This window comes from Platalea leucorodia (assembly GCF_965183815.1).
Source record: "Platalea leucorodia genome assembly, chromosome: 16".
Classification (NCBI taxonomy): domain Eukaryota; kingdom Metazoa; phylum Chordata; class Aves; order Pelecaniformes; family Threskiornithidae; genus Platalea; species Platalea leucorodia.
In genome coordinates, this window is record NC_138838.1 from 9,966,776 (window position 1) to 9,980,603 (window position 13,828).

Genomic DNA, 13,828 nt, shown 5'->3' on the forward strand with positions numbered 1-13,828 from the left:
ATGCTGCCCATCCGTTTGGGGCAAGAACAGATAACTTACCATTTTTTAAACTTTTCTTTCTATAAATAGACAATTTGTAACATGATCATAATAGCCCTGTCCAGACTTAAAATCAATGGAAATAATGAGTAGAATTGGTGTGATCTATTTGCTTCCTATTTACTATTTTTGACAGCGGAATTTAACAAAATTAAGTAAGGAAAAAAAAGGTTAAAAGGCTAGGATTGTTTCAGTGTAGCCTTGAGACAAACTGCTGAAGAAGAGCAGGGGTGTGTGCAGCTAGATATATTGCTGGTATTGTCACTGCATGTTTTTGTTGAAATAAAAAGGATCCTCGTGCTGCAGGTTGCCGGGCTGGACGAGGAAGGTTTCTGTCCTCGCTAGAGCAGTCTGGCTCGGTATCTTACAGTGCTGTTGCAGCTTTCCCAAAGTACCCAGCCTGGCCCGCTCCTGCAGGCAGGATGCTGACGCATGCTGCTGCGGCTCATTCTGTTATGATTTTCTTTAGGAAAAAAAAAAACCCTGCCCTTAAGTAACTAGCTTGCTGCTTCATGGTATCTATTCTGCTTGAGTTTCACGTGTTGCAGAACCACGATGGGGTGCATGCTGTTGTGTTTAAAGCGTTATTTGGAAAAAGCGTTTTTCATTTGGGTGCAAAACCAAGCTCAGATTTAGAAATCTCAGATAGTGTAAATGGATTTGGCAGGTGATGGGAGCAGAGGTAACAAATAAGCTGTAACAGAACTAACCAGGTGCAGAACCAAACCTCCTTGCTCCTGCAGACTTAACACCTTACCATTGCTGGCACGGGCACAAGCCTTTTGGGTGCAGAGAGCTTCAGGTGTCCTCAGCTGTGGGCCAAATGCTTAAGTTCTGCAGGATTTTGCAAAGTGGATGGTTTTGGCATCGCAGGGGTCCTGGTGAAAGCTGTGCTGAAGCTGCAAAGGTAATCCTGCCTCTCATGAACGCAGCTGTAGTGAAGTGATGTAGTTTCTTGGGGAGATGGCTGATCACAGGGCTTTGAGTATCTCTGAAAGTGATATCGCCTTGCCTGCGTGCGAGGGCAGGAGCCGTTTCTGTAAGCAAGTGATTATACCGTGATAGCTGGTAGTGATGTCCAATGGCCTCAGCTCCCAGATGGGAGACAGATGGGGTCTCGTGGGGGCACGACTGCTGCTGTAGGATCATCTGGCAGCTTAGCTGTGCTCTAACGCAGGGGACTTTTTAGAGGTAGGCTCCTGTGTCAGCTCTATTTCTAGCTACCAGTGCTGGTGATCATCTCTGGCCTAAGCATGTTGCCTGTAAATGAAAATGTAATACTAGTGAGTAGGAAGAAAATCCAATGGAATCAAGAACAAGAGAGGAGGAGAAAATTTAAGCAACTGGAAATAAGCTGCTGATCCACAGAGGGCTAAGCTGCCATGTCCCTCAGTAGCCTCCTGAGACTATGCTTTTCTGTAAGTAAACCTCACGCAGCTCCTCCTGTATCACTGAAACTTGGATGTCACCGCTCCTGGCTGCATATCAAACATCAGTTTGTAAACTATGATCTCCAGTTTGGGGTGTTTGAATCCACATGGGCTGAAGGCACGAGGTCCTTCGTCTTACAAACAGGTCCTCTGGGACTCCTTTCTATTCCCAAGCATAGAGAGAGCTGAGTGTGCTGAGTATTAACAGTGAATGCTGTTATGCTTTGGGCCACGAGGTCTTTGGTCAGGAAAACTGTAACCAGCTGTGTCTGTGGCCATCATGGTATTGTCCAGCGTGACACTCTCTTCTCTGCCTCTCAGTTTAAATGTGGACTGGATAGAAAGAAGCCGTACCTTCAAATTCCCATGAAAACTTTGCTCAATGAGTTTGAAAAGACATCTGAGGGGTAACACCGAGTACCCCCATTTATTTGGAAAATAAAAACGTTGTTTCCATCAAGTAACGCTGCTTCAGGTGTGAGGTCCTGCTTCTGGTCTGTGTCTGAGCAGTCTGTCTAGGTATAAAAAAAATATACGTTGCATTCTTTTTAGCCATTGTATATGGATATACCATGTATTGAAGTGCAGACAGCTTTAGTGTTTTCTGCTGGACTAGAAGGTGTGCTTAACTGTGTCATAGACCTTGTGCAGCTCATAGCTAAGGGTGATCACAGGTTAGCTCAAGGAATAGCAACTCATGTACGTGGGGAGAAAGGTCTCAGTTTTCTTCCTCCCAAGTCCTGACTGGTCCCAGCTTGCCACAGACTCCCATAAATTCCTTGGCAGCTGTGAACTTGTTACAATAATCTATGTATATTTAGATATTGTGTCTGATGTAAAGAGGGAATCATCTTAAACGAAGCCAGTTTTCTTTTTACTTCCATACCACATGCAGTAGCAATGTCCGCTTTATATGGCTTGTCAGCGTGTGAGCGCGTGCGCTGGGGATTTTTCTAAGATATGTATATTGAATTTAGATTTGTGCTCTTAGTACCTTCACTCATTCATTCAGAGCCATATTGACTACATAAATTGAGTGTTACAAGTAAGAGAGAGTTTAGCCATTATTTTCTCAGTGATTTGATTTAATGGCCTGGGTGTTTTGGCCATTACTTCTGGCTTTTCATTTGCATGGATTCTTGGCTCTGCTGATTAGCATGTTTTTTATATTTGCCATTTAATTTTTTTCCCCTTTTGGAAAGATGAATTTTTCATGATTAATTAAATTCCTGTGTCTGTTTTGTATCTTCCATGCATGCACACACATATGTAGGACTATATATATATATATGCTGTATATAGTTTTTTCTTTCTCCCATCTTTGCTTATTATACAGTGTTAAATGCAGCTGTCTGTTTGACAGGAATATTGTGTACTGTATGTGGAGTGATATACAGGTCAGTATATTACTGATGAATAAAAGTTTCCTCCTAAGGCAGCTGCTGCAGATTACTTAGTGCTTGACATGGCGTGTCTTTGTGTCACTGTTACCGGGTGAAATTAAATCAGAACAGGAAAATATTAATTTAAAGTAGGGGATAGAGGCCGCTCACTTCCAATTACTCTCTACCCTGTCAGCTTTATATGGGCGCAAACAAGGAAGGAGGCTGGATTAATTGCTTTGGACTCTGCCCCACTACAGGCCCAATTATAGAAACATATTGGCTCCCAGCACTATTATATACACTGCTGTGCAGGAAATTGTGTGAAATTTTAACGGATTTCAGATGTAATAATAGAGAACACGATTCAGGACAGCATTAGCAGGCTGGGTGGAATCTTTACGGATGGGTTAAGGTTAAGCTGTTTGGGGGTCCTTTGTGTATTAAAGGATCATCTGGTTAACCCATGTACTGGGAGCTTTTGATACTGGCCTGGGAGCAAACAGAATAAAAACATTCATCCTCTGACAACAAGGAGCTAAATCCTCCGTCAGAATGAGGGCAGAAACATACAGCGTAAGGATGGAGAGCACAAGGCTTGCGTGCGGTGGGATTCTGGTGCTGACGAGGCGGTGTGTAAATGGCTTGCACGGCATTAAACAGGTTGAGGTTTCTAGATACTCTTTAGAATCCTTTCCTGGCTAATGTCTGCTTTTGCGTGAGACCCACCTGCAAAGCCTGGGTCGGAATGGGGAGCTACTAATGCAAAGTGAATAACACGTTTTAAATGCACATTGGATGATTATTTTGTAAGCAGTTGTAGGAATAGATTTCAACACCATATTTTAGTTTAAATTTGTCTAGGTTTTTTGTTCCTCTTGCTAAGCTAAGAATTGTCTGTTGTTTTAATTTTTTTCTGTGTTTAAACCCACGTGTTGAAGATGCTTGATAACTTGTGTGTGCACATATGTACTATCGTGTCTCTCTCTCCCTCTTACAAAATCGTTATTTGACTTGCCGTAGCCGGAACACAGGGCTTATTCCAAATACAGAGCAACTCTCGGTGCTCCTGAATCTGCTGTCAAATTGCTGTGCCTCTGTGTGTGTTCATGTGTATAGCACTGCACATCAGATGTAATTTTGGCATGCAAAATAGAAATGTTTTTTTCCCAAGGTTAATTTTCTTTGAAAATAGTCTTGGAATTTCAGTTCCTTTCTTTTCGGGTAATTTATTTGATGTGTGTGCGTGTCTCTTTGAGGGCAGTTGTTTTCCAGGTATTTTCATTCCCTTAATTTTTTTTAATGAGCGTTAGTTTAATAAGGGGTTGTGTGCAATCAGCTAATTGATAAAGGCTTGTCAGTATTGGTTTTGTTTGTTCTTTCTCTTGTTTTTGTTCACTGCGTATTGACAGTGGGCCAGTTTGCATGAATAAGTCGGTGCTTTTTGGTTTCTTTCTGAAGCCAACTGGACAATTTGGCTTGGGCCCAAAGCCTGATTTTGTGAATACGTCATTACCCTTGCCCATCTGAAAGCAGACAATAAAGCAACAGGCGTTGGGGTGAGCTCACATAAAGCCAAACTTGTTCCTGTCTGTTCCCTGTATATTTTGTTCTATGAAAGGAAGATTTTTCAATGAGTCCAGCTCTCTGCTCCGTGAAAGGGCAGTAATAGAGCTTGTGCGTGGACACCCAGGGAGCAAATCTAGAAGATCCGGTGTAGTACAAGCCCTTGTGAATGCTGGCAGGTGGATCTGCCAGGTGGGGCACTTCGGAAGGCAAATAGGAGATCTGATCCGTAGCTGTGGAAAAGAAGGGAGGATGGTGGCTTTCTAACACATTTAAGGTGCTTTGGACCAGCCCAATGGAGAAGCGAGGAACTAAGAAAAATCTGTTGACTCTGCTGCTTCCTGCCCAGACAAAAACGCTGAAGGCATTTAGTAGCTGCACCTTTGATCTCCTGCCCACCAAGTGCTTTGCAGATTGGGTTTCACAACAGCCCTGTTCTGTGGAGTGAGAGCAAACTGTGAATTTAGCAAGTGTCTACCATGCTTCCTTGTCAGTCCCAGAACAAGCTTTGAAATCTTTCAATCTGTGTGATCTCCGTCACTTCCACAGTGTTTCCCCTTCATCGCTTACAATATTTCAGCGACGACTGCTGCAGATTTTTGGGGACCTGTTAGAGGAGGGCCAGCTGGTTGGGATCCGAACTGCGGTAAATCTGGGCATTGTGGTTTTAGTTGGACTTGTTTTCAGCAGGTTTAACTGGGAGACCTTACCTGCATTAGAAAGCCACGTGGATGGAAATGCAGACCCCTAAAGAGCATGAAGTGCGACTTCAACCATTTCTGCCCCACTGCCTCTTGAAGTACCCAGAGAGGGGCCCGAGCTGATTTTGAGAGTCCAAAAAGCGCTAGCAATGGAAGTACGTCTTAAGACACAACATCTAAGAGCAAGTGAGATGGGATTGCAGGGTCCTGTCCCCGTTGGTGGGAGCACCGTGCCGCAGCGGGGGCTGAGGCTGGAGGCAGCCCCGTAACCCGGGTCAGGGGCTATTCCCTTCATTCCATCCTCAGTGTGTCTTGCACATCAATGACAGTCTATGCCTGCTAACAGGGATACAATAAAAGTGTTACAATAGAGGTGGTGATTTGGGGTGGCAGGGGAAATACATAAATAGCTGTCTAGAGCATCCAGGACAGTAGAAGCAAAGTAAATTCTGACCAGGAGTGGTTATTGAATGGCAGGATCTTTGCTATTTTAGTCTATTTGTCGGTCTGAGGAAAGTCTGTTTAGCTCCTGTGTGATTATTTGGGGGGAAGCTGCATCTCCAGCCCCAGTCCCTGCCTCCCTCTGACTCCGCTCCCTGTCCGGAGAGCCAGCGGGACTGCAGAAACCTCGCAAGTGTCGCTTTCATATTTGCAGTTTGTGCTGGTTTTAAACGAGGAGGGGATGAAGCACTGAATTTATGATCTTTGGTTTGGGAAATCTATTTTTGTTCCCTTTAACTGATTGTCTTGTAACCATGTCTGTTATGAGTGGAGAGCAATGTATCTAGATCTCAGGAGAGACATGAGCAGATGACAGTGTGAAAATTCATTTGGCATTGAAGGCGTGCTGATGCGGCGAGCCAGGGAAGAGGAAGATGCAGGGGAGGCTGAAGCGGTCCAGCTTGGCCTGAACAGTTTCTGTCTCTTTGATAGAGCAGGGGAGAATGCTGGAGGTGCTAATGCCAACGGTCTGTGGAGTCTGCCAAGGGCAGATCTTGCTGCTGGCATTGTCTGTCCCAACCTGACAACTGGTACTGACCTAAAAACCTTTGGTATTGACCTCATCTGATAGGGCTATGCAGAGTTTTAGATGGTACTTCCAGCAGATCGGTAGCTCCATAGCAGTCCATCAGGCCATGGGTTTTAAACGGGCTGATGGAAGAGTTTCCTTTTCTGCCAGAGCGGGTAGGATGCCCGCTGGCAGGTCAGTAGGGTCCGAGAGCTTTCCGCTCCTGTGGCAGACCGCCTCTGCCTTTCTGACTCAAGGTGCTGAAGTGGTCTGAAGGCAGGTCCCTGTAGCTCTTGAAACCATGCCACTGAAAGTGAAAAGCAACAAGAAAAGGTGCAGATCATTGGCACGTGAAGGGATGCTGAATCATAAAAAGAGTGACCGTTCAACAGCAACAAGAAAAGGTGCAGATCATTGGCACGAGAAGGGGTGCTGAATCACAAAAAGAGTGACCGTTCAACAGCAGCAAGTTGTCTTCCATCCACCTCGCCCGCAGTCGCTAGGAACCTGATACACAGCCTCTTCTTTTCAGTGGAAGCCACTTTCTGCTTACCGTGAACAATGGTTAGGTCCTCAAAATCTTTCTTCTAGGAGCTTGGCAGAATTAGCTGTTGGGTTGGGGGTGTGTGTGTGTGTGTGTGTTTAAAAAAAAAAGCATTGTCTTTAAAGCATATGAGATAAGTTTGCCACTGATATTTTGAGCAGAAAGACTTGGACAGGCGCCTGTGGAACGGAAGCAGCACAGAGGGGGTTAATACTCTGCTTTGTTGATTTTTGACTAGGGCCCATGGTTTTACTACAGCAGTAAAGTCACTTTCCTTTTATGTTTAAAAGCCAGCAAGGAAAAAGTGCAATTACAAAGACAACTAAAATCTTCACTGGTACTCAACAAGGTAATCAGTTCAATTGATTTTTTTTTTTTTTTTTTTTTTCCCACCCCCTAACCAGAAAAGTATTTAAAGTTAAATTCTATCTGTGATTTTTATACGGGGGGGGGGGGGGGGGGGGAATTTGTTCTCCGAAATGCTTCCTGGTTTTAAAAATGCTCTATTTTATTTGCCCTATAAATGCAAACTTATAAAATGCGATAAGGGATCTTTCTCTTCTCCCTGCACAGACAAGACCTGAGAAAGCTCTCTGCTATTCCTGCATGGCTGCCAATTGCACAGACAGATATCACTCCATTAGTCATTAGCATCTAAATCATTCCACTTCTCATTCAGGTTTACTGGGCTGTGATGGCTACTAGATTCATAGGACACCTGAGCCAGGTCTTTTGTACAAGGTCTCATGGAGCAATTGATTGTAAAAAGACAGCAGGAGAGCAAACCACTGGTTTCTGTGCCTTTTGAACAGGGAGGATGGGCTGTGCTACCATGTGTTTTCTCTATGAATTATTAAAGTTTTTTTTTTCTTGAAATATTGTGCAAGGATTGAGTTTGTGCTGTGCATAGTGGTACAACACCCTGATGCAAAAACTGCAGGGATTTTTGGGGGAAAAAACCCAACCAAATAAACGGAAAACCACTTAATTTTCAAGGGTGCTTGGGCTCTCTTTTAGGAGTGTGTGAGCATCTCCTCACTGTCTTTCCTGGAGCGGCAGGGGAACGGAGATAAAGGAGCTCCATGGCAGAGCAGCTCCACAAGAGCTCCGTTCTTGGGGTATTATAGTTAACATTATAGTTAAACTTGTTCTTTGTAGGAGCAAAGTCTTATTTACGTGGAACGGACTTCAAAATCAAGTATGAATGATTCAGCAGCTGCTATAGCATAGGCTAATGTGTTAATATGGCTTTAAAAATACTGGGAGAATTCAATGGAGTTTAGTACCTAAGTACTGAGAAAAGGGCCAGTTTTGCCAGATGTATGATTTGTTTTCCCCACAAGAAATGAAACACTGCAAAATTTTGGCCTTTTTTCCTATCTAGTAAATATGTCCTTTGTTAGGGTGGAAGAGGAGAAGCGAAAGGAGGTATTTTAACCAGTAACTCAAAATGTAGCCGATTCAGATCTCATAAATGGAGAGTTGATTTTTGTGACTTCTTTTTATGGTTTTCCTTGAGAGATCTGTGACGTTTAGGAGAACATGGTGCAGCGCTGGAGCTTATCTACTGTGTTGGAGTTTAATGCCAGGTAGACATCGTCTAAATGCAAATCTGACTCCTTTGGGACTATTCCCTTTGGGGAGTGGTGAGACCCTCTGGAGCATCTGGACTGGGCAGTGCCTGAGGTGCCCTATCCTGATGGGTTTTATAACACATACATCTTTGTTTAGGGGCTAGAAGGTGCCTTTCATGTTGAGATCTAAAAAAAAGAAAATGCACACAACTGTTCCTGGAGCTTTATAAGGCAGGGAGAGAAAAGAAAATGCAAGTGGAGAGCAGCCGAAGAGCTGTGATACAGCCCTTGCTGCCAAGGGATTGGGTACAATCCACGAGGAGAGAAAGAAATGCCCACCACTTGTTTATTTTTACTTCATGGTTTTTAAAGGAAGTGGCTGACTTTTAGTGAATATGCTGGTTTGGGGGTTAACCCTTCCAGCATCCACGTGCCATTCCTTTGCCTACAAACCATGTATTACAAGCAAGCTCCCATAAATTTCTGGCTACAGTATCCTTTCCAAGCCCCCAGGCTAGAGGGATCTTTAGTCACTTTGGATTGGACTGGATTTGAAAATAGGTCCCTAAGGTGAAGGGCCAATATATCAAACCAGTAAATCATGTTTTATACCAACTCCTAATAATGAATGAAGTGCCATTTCATACAACACCTAAGTTAGGATTTTATTGATTAACTCTCATCTTGGTGTTCCACCCAAATCTAAGATATATTGCCTGCTGTAATTTTTACATTAGCTGTCAAATTCATCTTGTCTTCCCAGGGTTATGATGTGTACAGAGCAGACAATAAACAACATCACAGTTTCAGTGTTTATCTAATGAATATACACAGGCCAGAAAGATTAATAATGATTTGATAGGCAGAGCCAAGAGGCAGGAAATATCCGTGTTCAGGGCTGGAGCCGCGGCCCGTGATTTCAAATTAACACGAGGGCTGTAGGAGGAAGCACGCTTGTCTCGCCCCACGCCTCCCTCCTCCCCCTGCCAGGCAGTAATGTATGACAGAAGTCTCGAGGAAGCAAAGATGATGATTCTTTTTTTTTTTTTCCCCCCCTGCATAACGCGAAGGAGCAATGACAATAGGAAAAAGGCTGCAAGTAAACACTAAATTAATCCTCTGAATGATTTGCCAAGCCAAAGCTTTGTACTGGTACTGATCCTGGGAATCCAAATGAACCCGCACTTGCTGACATTTCACCCTGGCCATCCTGCCCTATGGAAATAATTATTTTGAGGATCTCCTTCCTTCCTTATACATTTTTCTGACTAAGAACTACTTGGGGATCCCCCAGTCTTGGAACAGAGTCATTGGCAATACTTTCCTAATCTGAGCCCTGATCCTCCCCAGTGTCCTACAGTTACCTTCAATTTTTTGCGTGGCCTTTGAGGCTTTACCCAAAGGCAGAGGTCGCAGCCTCTTGTAACGGGAGAGGGAGCCCTTATCCCGGGCATGGTTCTGGCCACTGCTGTCCCCAGAGGCCAGGGCCACCCCTTCTCCCAGGGACAGCTGGAAGCTTTGCCTCTGGGGCCGGGTAGGGGTTGGCGAGCTCCCTTGCTTGAAGCTCATGGCATTCAGCCTTAAATCCCTCTGTGCTTGGTCCTCCAGTCTGTAAAACGGAGAGATTTGTGGCTCTCCAGGAGAGGGGCAGAGGAGGTTTGATCTATGTTTGTTGAAGCGCTATGAAGTACTGGGATAAAAGGCGCTGTGAAAGTGCAAAGGGCTTGTGCTTGTCTATTGAGCACAACCTTAGCCTGCACGCTTCAATTCCTGCGAGAGGAGGTGTCCAAAGCGCCGGCTTAGGGACGCGGAGCAGGAGAGGTTTATCTGCCTGCTGTTCGTAGCCAGGACTCACGCCGGGAGGCGTGTGATGCTGCAGGTTTTTGTTAGGTAAATATGTGCTGTTCTGCTGGCTGGGGTCTGCCTGGAATATAATGAGCATTAGAGAAAGGAGCGATGGGAGAGGGGGACGTAGGGGAAGCAAAGCCGCTACTTGCAGCGCGTGTGCTGAGTCAGGCTGACCTTACAGGGGTTCGGAGGCGGGTGGCTCAGGGCTGCTAGCCGCTCGCTGTTCCTGCCAGCCACCGCGAGTACCGGCTGCTCCTGCCTTGCCAGCTGATCCCTCCATCGTCATCCTGACCTAGCAATGCCTTTGCTAGGTGCGTACTGTGCTGTAGCTTAAATTGTGAGCTCCTCAGGGCAAGGACTCTTTCCTGTTGTTGTTTTCCTACAGCAGGAGGAACAGCAGAGTCCTGAACGGGACCTGAGTTTGCTATGATGCTTTGCAGGTGACTTTTTTTCCCCAAGCTTCCCGTGCCCTTCAGTTCTCCAACCAGGTTTGGTGCGTGTCGCATATTTCACCTGTACATCCCAACTCCTCTGTCATCTAAACAAGCAGTCAGATCATAACCTCTTGAAAAATCTATTTATTAGAAGAGAGTAATGAAGCCTCAAAACAAATTGCTTCTCTGCCTACTTTCCTCCCTTTCTTCCCCTTCAGTCAGCGTTTGTTTGCATTTTTCTTTTTCACATCCCAGCATGAAACAGTAACACATTACAGCACAAAGCAATACACCACTTATCTAATCTTGAATATAATATGGGATAGACACTTTGTATAGAGGGGGGCTGCAACAGAATACTGCAGCAAGAGCTGGCTGGCGAAGGACAATAGATTGCTGCAGATATGGATTGAGTTAGACAATTGAACCAATTATACTATTCCAGAGACTTCAGTGAGATCGGAGAGCATTTCCTGAGCTTTGGTAGAAGTAATCAGCATTCCTATTCATCTCGCCCCGTCCCGCCTGCCAGGCGGCAGCGCCGTGCAGAATGGAGCTCCTCGCCACTTGTGGCCCTCAAACAATTCCGCGGCACGCTTTGCCGGAGAGGTCTCTCGTATTTTACTCTTTGTCCTGGTCAGAATTTAAAAATCAGTAATTACTTCCCCCCCCCCCCCAAGTGCATGTGGTCGTTTCACTTGGATGAGTAATATTTTTGAGTCTTCCATTTAAAAGTTGTTTGATTCTCTCTGAGAGTGGCTGGTTTTTCACCTCCGAAATGGCTGCATTTTGGCAGCTGATGAAGGGAATCTTGCAAGTCTAAACTGAAGCTGGTGGATACATTACAAAGTGCTTTGTAACACTTTGGGTGAGAGGAAGTAGAATGACCTATGCTATTTCTTTTTAGCACCATTTAAGCTGTAAAACCAGCCAACCAACTCTCTTCCAAATGTTGGCTGCTGAGATTGACTGCAGTCATGAAGATAACAGGTGGGAAGTATTTTCCTCTTAAGAAGTCCACAGCTGTCCTAAATCAGCCAGGTGATCCTAGAGGGCCGCTGTGTGAGCCTGAATGCTTAGCATCCCAGCCAGGGACATAAAGACACGAGGCAAAATGTCACTTGAGAAGTGTTGCCTCTTCTTTAGCAGTAACTCTGCTCCATAAATGCAATTGATCTCCTGAGAGAGGGGGGATTTCTTCAACAAATGCAAGCTTTGTGGGGAAAAATATACGAGCTGTTGGGCTTCTGTTTCTTCTGTATGTGCTCCATATCCAAGGCCTCCAGCAAGTGTCAGAGCAACCACAGGGGATCTAGGGCTTGCCGTACATAGGGTTACATGCTCTACATCGTGTTGCACGGTTGAATTAAAGTTGATCCAGGTTTAAAATCGCTTCAAGCAGTTACCACCGTGTAAACTTGGTAGTGAGGTTTTACTTTTTCTTTCATTCAATTTTTTTAGTAAGATGCTGTTGTGAGATATCCGTGCTTGATCATGCATTTAAATCAACATGAATAGGAAGTTTTGATTCAATCAGGTTTAAGTCTTGCTCTATCTGGGCTAAGAAGCAGCTTGAGCATCTTCAGCTAAAAGGACTATTTTGCAGGAGAGGGTGGGGGAAGAGCATGTTATGGTGGGAGTTTTACAAGTGTCTAAAAACAGAAGCTTATAATGAAAGTGCTTTCTCAGCCATAACTATAGCTTGCTGGCGTAATTGGAATGCTGAGTGGTGTGCTGGGTTTAGGAAGGTAATAAGAACTGCAATCAGTATTAAATAAAATGTATCTTCCTTTAGGGGAAATAAATGTATATTAAATCAAATATTCATGAATCCAAGTTAGTCTTCATACATTACACAAACAGTTTTTCAAAAATGCAGCTATCCGAAAGGCCTGGTTTGATGTGTGTAAAGGCGAGGGATTAGCTTTCAGCATGCTTGTGGGGAGAGGAAGGGCTTGGCCTGTCCCCACCTGAAGGGGCAAAGCTCTCTGGGCTCCAGTGAGGTCTTGCCTGGACACAATGTTTGAGGAAAAGTGGTCTAAAGTGTGCAGAAGCATTAGAAGAAGTGAAACTGCCTCTTTCTAATACTTATCATCTCCAGCACAACCTGGACACCCACATTGAGCCTTCCAAGAACGGAAGCCTGAAAGAGGAGTTAGGCCAGTGGTGAGTTTCAGTGGTATTTCGGTAAATGCTCTGTTAACGAGGGGAGGATTTCTGCCCTGGCAGTGACTGGGAGGATTCACTTGCCTGTTGTTAGGCCGGCTTTTTAACTGCTGCGACCTCCTGCTTTCCTGTCTGCCCTAACACCCAGCAGAGGGACGGGAGAGCTTCCTGCAGAACAGAGCCGTTCCCTCGCCTGCCAGCCTCCGCTCAAGCTGTGGACTATCGTGCTGGCAAGACGGTGTGATGTAGAAAAAATGCGAAAGATGTCAGCTTGGTACCAGCTCCGAGTGTGGATAACACACGTGTGTGAGAGCTTAAACTCCGTAGGGGTAGGATGGCTTCCTGCTTCTCACCCGAGGGGAATCCTCCTCTGTGTGCCGGGGGTACGGTGCCGTGCTTGGCTACAAGAAATGCATTCGCTCTTTGTGACAAGGGCTCTCTAAGCTTCACAGCCTTTGTCCCGGTTTCCATACAGTGTGATGTCAATTTAGCTAAAAGTGTGGGGGTTTAAGGTGATTTGATTTAATCACTCTCAAGTCAGGCTATATTTGTTAGCTAACACTTATACGTTTAACAGACAAGGTAGTAAAAGTTCAGGTTAGTAAAAGTAGTGGCAAATCTGTAGGTGTTTCCAGAGGAGTTTGTTAGTTTAATCAAACTAGACTTATTTGGAGTTGTCAGCAAGATTCTTCTCTGCAGTTTATGAAACGTCGGTGCTTTTATCCAACAGCTACAATCAATTTGCTATTTGATAAAATAAGCAAACACTTCCAAGTTGCATCCTTATCCCTGTCTTTATAAACAGAGGGCAGAGAGGCACAGGGACGGATTCTGTTACCTTCCTGGGGCGAGGAGGGTTTCATTCTTGAAGACTTCCAAAAGAGCTGCACGCAGCTGTGGAGAGAGGGCTAATTTGTGTCATTTGCTGAAACCACTAGGCTCTTCTTCCCTGCTTGGGGAATTATTGATTTTTATCACTCTACGACCTTACATGTGTCACTGTCTTGTGCATGCTGGCCTGTAGGAAGTGCTATCTACTGATTCACAGCTGAAGAATAATCTTATTTTATTTGTGATTTTGATCTTTCCCATTTTTGGCTCATCAGCCATGTGCTCTTGTTCTTTCTGTCAGGCT